We start from the raw sequence: 7,553 nt of genomic DNA on the forward strand, positions 1-7,553 counted from the left end.
TATATATATAGTATATTTGTACAGTAATAAGCTCTGTACAGGCCAAGTGTGGCTTGGTGCCTGTTTCTGTAAGAAAAGTTTTATTAGAACACAGACACGCTCATTGCATTGTCTGTGACTGTTGTCCTGCTCTGATGGTAGAGTTGAGAAGTTGTGACGAGACCACAGAGCTCTCAAAGTCGAACATGTTAACAATCTGGCCCATTGCAGACATGGGCTATTTTTGATCTAGTCTAGTCCTCTGATTTCACCCATGAGGAAACTATCCTGGGAGGTAGGATGACCTTGCCCTGGATCACACGGCTGGACCTGGAAGAGTCAGAACTGAAATCACCTCCTCAGCTTCCCTGTGTGCGTTCACACCCTGTACCAACTGTACTGCCCACCCAGCTTCTCCAATTGTCACCCATTTATGGCAAGAGGAAAGAGATCCAATGAAGAGTAAGTTTTTTTTTTTTTTTCGAGACAGAGTCTTGCTCTGTTGCCCAGGCTGGAGTGCAATGGCGCGATCTCGGCTCACTGCAACCTCCATCTCCCAGGTTCAGTCGAGTCTTCTGCCTCAGCCTCCTGAGTAGCTGGGATTACAGGCACGTGCCACCACACCTGGCTAATGTTTATATTTTTGGTAGAGACGGGGTTTCACCTTGTTGGTCAGGCTGGTCTCAAACTCCTGACCTCATGATCCGCCTGCCTCAGACTCCCAAAGTGCTGGGATTACAGGCGTGAGCTACTGTGCCCAGCCAAGAGTAAATTTTAAGAAAGGAATGAGAGGGAAAGGTCTGGCACATGGGAGACTTTCGGGTGTCACACTGGGGGAATTTGGGTAGGATCCACAGCAATAGGGGTTCATCAGTAGAAGTGCCAGTGTTTCCCACTTGGCATTTTTCTTTTTGTTGCAGTGGGCTCAGGCCCCTGTTGTGGAGCATGTACACAGGCTCTGGCTGTGTCTTTCCAAGTGTCTATCATCAATCCTTAAGACAAACATATGGGGTAGGGAGTGTTTTTATTCCTACTTTAAAGATGATTAGACTAAGGCCAGAGATGTTAAGTAACATGTCGTTGATCCCAAAGCTGGAATGTGGTAGAACTGGGGTTTGAACTCACGTAGATAGGCTCCAGAGCCAGCCTCATTGAAATCACACTTCATGTACCATCTTCTTGCTGCTTTTCTGATGCTGGGCCTGTCATTGTGGGAGAAGCACTTTTTTTCTTCTTCTTTTTGAAAGAAAGCAGAATTTACATTTATGTTGACCGTATGTTCATTATCCGTGACTCAGTACAGAGAACCTTTCTGTGCCTTCTTATAGGATGAGGTTGCTTATCCTTCAGACACTACAGAAGGAAGAAGCACAACTAAATACTTTTAACAACACTTACCTCCTGACTTCAAGGCCCTTCTTCATATAATTTACCCCGAGAGACCAGGGTGCTCAAAGACATAGAAGGAATAAGATTACATCTATCCGATACTATGCTTATTATCTGGGTGACAGAATTATCATGCACCAAACCCCCACAACATGTAGTTTACCTATATAACAAACTTGAACATGTACCCCTGAAACTAAAATAAAATTAAAAAAAGTTATTAGGTTCTAGGGAAGAAAATTCTATAGCTGGATCCAAATTATACCTTGATAATAATAAATAAATGTGATTAGAAATAAGAATATTTTTAACATAAGAATTTAGAATTTTTAAAAATCGTTTTTTGATTAATTATTATAGATTCACAGAAAATTGCAAAAAAAGAAGAAAAAGAAAGAAAGGAAAAAAATGTACAAGGAAGACCCATTTTCCCTAATGGTACCATCTTGCACAGCTACAGTACAATATCAAAACCAGAAAGTTGACATTGATAAAATCCACAGAGCTTGTTCAAATGTCATTAGTTTTACATGCACTCATTTGTGTGTATACATGTGCATATAGTTCTGTGCAATTTTAGCACATAGGTTTGTGTAACCACCACCCATTGCAATCAAGATATGGACTGTTCTATTATCACAAGACACCCTTATGCTCCTGCTTTATCACCGCATGTATGCCTACTTCCAATCCTCACTCCAGCAATCAGTCATCTGCTTTCCCTGTCTATAACATTGTCATTTTAAGAATGTTATGCACTCATGCTTGTAATCCCAGCACTTTGGGAGGCTGAAGTAGGAGGATCACTTGAGCCCAGGAGTTTGAGACCAGCCTGGACAACATAGTGAGACCTTGTCTCTACAAAAAATAAAAAAAATTAGCCCAGTGTGGTGGTTCATGCCTGTAGTCCCAGCTGTTTAGGACGCTGAGGTGGGAGGATGACTTGAGCCCAGGAGGTGGAGGCTGCAGTGAGTCAAGATTGTGCCACTGCACTTCAGCCTGGGCCACAGAGTGAGACCTTGTCTCAACAAAAACAACAACAACAACAACAACAGCAACAGCAAAAACAACAACAACCAAGAATGCTATGCAAATTTAATGGTAGAGTATTTAACCTTTTGAGATTGACAGTTTTTTCTCTCAGCCTAATGCCCTTGAGATGCATCCAAGTTGTTGCATGCGTCAATAGTTCATTCCTTTTCAGTGTTGCATAATATTGCATGATGGAGGTTTCTCACTGTGTAACCATTTGCCTGTTGAAGGACATTTTGGTTGTTTCCAGTTTCTGGCTATTACAAATAAAGCTGCTATAAACAGATTGTGTGTATGTGACCAAGTTTTCATTTCTTTGGGATAAATGTCTAGGAGTGCAATGTTATGTCATACAGTAAGTACATGTTTAGTTGTAGAAGAAGCTGCCAAACTATTTTCCAGAGGGGCCATACCATTTTACGTTCCCACTAGGCATACATGAGCGATCCATTTTCTCTGCATCTTTGTCAGCATTGGGGATTTTCCCTGTTTCTCATTTTAGCATTTCGGATAGGTATGTAGTGATTGATCATTGTGGTGTTAATTTGCATTTCCCTCATGGCTAATGTTGTTGAATGTGTTTTCATGTGCTCATCTGCCATCTGTATATCCTCTTCAGTGAAATGTGTATTCATGTATTTTACCATTTTATAATTAGATTTTGTTTTTTTAATTGTTGAGTTTTGAGAATTCTTTATATATTTTAGGTACCAGTTCTTCGTTGACTATGTAATTTGCAAATATTTTCTCCCATCCTGCAGCTTGATTCATCATTCTCTCCATAGCTGTTTTGTTTTTTTTTCAGAGTAAAAGTTGTTTTTATTTTAATGAGGTTCAATTTGTCAATTTTTCCTTTTATGGATTGTGCTTTTGGTATCAAAGTGAAGTGATCTTTTGAAACAGGGTGGACAGTGGCTGGGATTAGTGTTACCAAAAGAGCTTGTGGATCTACTACAACACTAAAAGGCCAAGTGACCCTTTCATTCTCTCTGCATGAAGTGTGGTCTGATGCCTTGTTTTAGCATCAGGCTACTGGGGGAGTGCAAGTTAAGCCCTTGATATGCCATTAGTATCTGGGAAAGAGACAGAGGCGGGATGTCAGTTATGGGGGCACAGAATAAAATCCTTAAGAATCAAGAGCTATCTCTGAGAATTAATGGACTGCTTTCCTCCAGCCTATTCAAATAATTCAGCTCATTTCATGTGAGATAAATTACAGGACCTTGTCACCCTGGCTCCCAGAGGAGGACGCTTCTGTGATTCACAGTGCTCATCCCCTGGGAGCCTGAGGTGGGAGCACAGAGGCCTGTCTAGCTGATTGATGACTTGTGGCCTGCTGTTCAACCTCCCTGCAAGGAGCAGGGCAAGGGAGGGATTCAAATGAAGCCACTGCCCACAGGACAGGCCTGGACCATGCCATGGAGAGGGAGCAATCTTAACAACCGCAGTCAGATTCAACCTTGAAGCACCATTTGGCATTCTCCAGAGCACTACAGGATGCAAGCAGAGCCAGCATCCACTTTGCTGCTTGTAGCCTTTGTTACTGTTGGTGGTTGTGCTGGTTGGTGCTGTTGTGTACATGTTGAGGCTGTAGGGGGTTGTATTGCAAGGGAGAAGCAAATTCTGGGTGTAGGAGAAATAGTGCAGTGTGCCAGAAATGGAGCCTAGGGCATGATCTTATGGTGATGGGAAGTTCTGCAAGGAAGCATGGACATCTGGTCTTTCGAACTATGGAGCTCAATGGGAATTAACCATAAAGCAACTTAAAAAATCCTACTGCCCCTTATTTATTTATTTATTTATTTATTTATTTATTTTTACTTGTGGCATAATTACATTGGTATAAATTTCAAGAACAGACAGAACTTGTCCATGGTAGAAATCAGAAAAGAGAGAAGTAGAAATTGACTGAGGAAGGTCACAAGGGAACTTCTTGGAGTACTGGAAACATGCTATATTTTTATTTGGTTGGGGTTATACCAAGTGAATTAGATGGATAGATAATTGATGATGATGATGAAGATAGATAGATAGATAGAAAATAGGTAGATAGATGCTAGGTGGATAGAGATTGATAGATAATAGAAAGATAGGTGATAAATAATAGGTAATAGATCATAGATAGACGATCATGATGATAGATAGATGTAGAGATATATATCACTGAGTTATACACTTAAGATCTGTACGTTTTACTTTATGTAAATGTTACTGCTCATTTTAAAAAATAAGTTTTAAAAAAAGGAAACAACCTTCACTGGAGTTTGAGGAAAGGGGTCCCCATTTGCCAAGTTCCCCACGTGGCCTCTGCCCCGTCCCCTATTCCCTCATCAGAAGTTCTTTCTTCTAGGCTCCAGGGCTTCTCCTGGCTACATCTTCACAGCTGAGTACACACAGGGTTCAGAGGCTTCTTGGAAGCCTCTTGGTGGCTGGAAGGGCCTTCACTTAGGGCTTGAGTGTTCAGGTCGGCATATGTCACCCTGTGGGCTTCTTCAGCTCTGGAGGCCTGGGATCCTTCATCCAAGGCAGGCGAGCAACTCTTCCCAGCTGGTGGCACATCTGTTACTGCCTCTTTGGGTTCTTTGGAAGAATGGGAGCTTTTGGTTACCTTGTTAGGAGCTGCTCCACTCTGGGTGTTTGTAGATGAGAAAGATGGGGAGGAAGAAGATTAAGATGATTATGACAGTGATAATACTCCCAGCTCCCAGGGGTTCCTCGTCCCTGTTTTTCTGTCTGAGGAGGCTTATTTCCTTCAGTTTTATTGGTTTGTGGAAGCAAAATGTACTGAGTTTTAGTTCCACTTACTCTGCCATCTTCTTCTTAGCCATGCAGATGCTTTGTAATTGCCACTGCACAGAAGATTCAGGATAGAGCAGTTTTGTTTTGTTTATTTATTTTTCTTCCCTTCCTTTTTTTTTTTTTTGAGACAGAGTCTGGCTCTGTCTCCCAGGCTGGAGTGCAGTGGCGCAATCTTGGCTCACTGCAACCTCTGTCTCCCAGGTTCAAGCAATTCTCCTGCCTCAGCCTCCCGAGCAGCTGGGACTACAGGCGTGTGCCACCATACCTGGCTAATTTTTTTGTATTTTTAGTAGAGATGGGGTTTCACCATGTTGGTCAGGCTGGTCTTGAACACCTGACCTCAAATGATCTGCCCTCCTTGGCCTCCCAAAGTGCTGGGATTACAGGCATGAGCCACCGCACCTGGCTTTTTTCTTTTCCCTTCCTCACTCCCTTCCTCCCTTCCTTCAGTGTCTTGCTCTGTTGCCCAGGCTGGAATGCAGTGGCATAATCGTGGCCCACTGCAGCTTCAACCTCCTGGGCTCAAGTAATCCTCCTGGCTCAGCCTTCCTTGTAGTTGGGACCACAGGGTCATGCCGCCATGCCCAGCTAGTTTCTTAATTTTTTTTTTAGAGACCAGGTCTCACCATGCTGCCCAGGCCAGCCTTGAATTCCTGGGCTCAAGCGATCCTCTTGCCTTGTCTTCCCAAAGTGCTGGGATTACAGGCATGAGCCATTGCGCCTGGCTGAGTGTTGTTTTCTTTAATAGATGAGCAAACTGAAGCTCAAATAGGATACATGACTTGCTCAAGGTCACACAGCTGGTGAGTAGCAGAGCTGGGAGTTGGGGTCACCATCAGGCTTCATTAAACTCTGCTGGTGGGATTCACCACATCACTCTCATTGCCTTCACCATCCACAACTCCTACTGCCCCTTTAAACCTATTCACTGCATCTAGTTCTCCTGCTGCTGAATAAAATCTCAGGTATTCTTCTGAATTTTCTGGTGGTTCTTATGTAGTATGAAATCTAACAATTACCTTAAATGATAAACACAGCCTAGATTCAGAAAATAGAAGGTTGACTGCCTTATAATAACCAGTATGCCAATTCTAACTCACGGTGGAGACTTCTCCCACCTTCTCCAGCCCTAGCTAGGTGCCGGGAGGCCTAGAGCAAAGAAGGAGGGTGTGGTTGGCTCCTCCTGTATTTCCTGCTCTGACTAGCTGTTATTTCTGACCCTTCCAGGTTGGAGATGAGAGGCCAGATGGAGGGATGAGAGGAACAGAATGTTACTTAACAGACACTGTTGGAAGCTGGTTTCAAGCTCTCTAAGCTTGGCAGATGTTAAAAAGAGAATCTTTTTCTCTCATGATATTCCAGTTGGTTCTTTGGAGATGCCTTACCTCCCCATTGCTAGAGATCTTGCACTAGCTGCTCCCCTGTTGCAGCTAGTAGCATCTGTATTGCAGCTGGTCACTTTTTGCTGAGCCCTCAGGAATTTGGCAATACCTTCAGTGCAGTAGTTCTCAATGATTTTGTCTCTTACAACTGGGAAGTGGAATTGGCATCTAGTAGGTAGAAACCAGGGATACTACTAAATATCTTACAATGCACAGGGCAGCCCCCCACAACAAAGAATGATCTACCTCAAAATGTCAGTGGTGCCAAGGTTGAGCAAACCAGCTCTAGTGCATGGAAGACTCTCATGCATCTTTTGCCTGAGCAAATTCTTGGCTTGCAGGTGGGTGTCATTGTAGTCTGTCTCCTTTAGCTTACCCGTCAATAGCTAGCCAGCACGTCTCTTGTCCATATCCGTTAAACTGCACTTCTCTGGGTGGTCCTGCTGAAGTCCCCCTTCCTTGGCTTGGGGGTTAGGCACACTGTACAACTGTCTTCAGAGAGACACCTATGCCCATAAATATCTTCTCTTCCTCTAGTTTTATTCCCATGATGTGGGTGACAGGCTTAGGTTTCTAACTAATTATTGTAAAATTTACCTGCTGTTTATTGCTACAATAATTCTATGTAATACAAAAGTGTAAAACCTCTATGGTATACAACAAGATGTGTATTTATTGCTTGTGTATTTGACTAAGATGATTGACCAAGGTTCTGCTGATCTGAGCTGGCTCATGTGTCCTGGGGCCAACCAGCTGTTTCCTGATCTACTAGGTAGGTGCAAAAGTAATTGCAGTTTTTGTCATTTAATGGCAAAAACTGCAAATACTTTCACACCTATGTAATAGAATGGTCTTGGCTGGGGTGATTGCTCTACGTGTTTTCCATCCTCCAGAAGGCTTGCTTGGTTGTGTTCTCATGGCAATGACAAACGAGCAAAGGTATAATATTAGCAAGGATCAAGAATATGACAG

The sequence above is a fragment of the Pongo abelii genome, chromosome 7, assembly GCF_028885655.2.
Source record: "Pongo abelii isolate AG06213 chromosome 7, NHGRI_mPonAbe1-v2.0_pri, whole genome shotgun sequence".
Lineage (NCBI taxonomy): Eukaryota > Metazoa > Chordata > Mammalia > Primates > Hominidae > Pongo > Pongo abelii.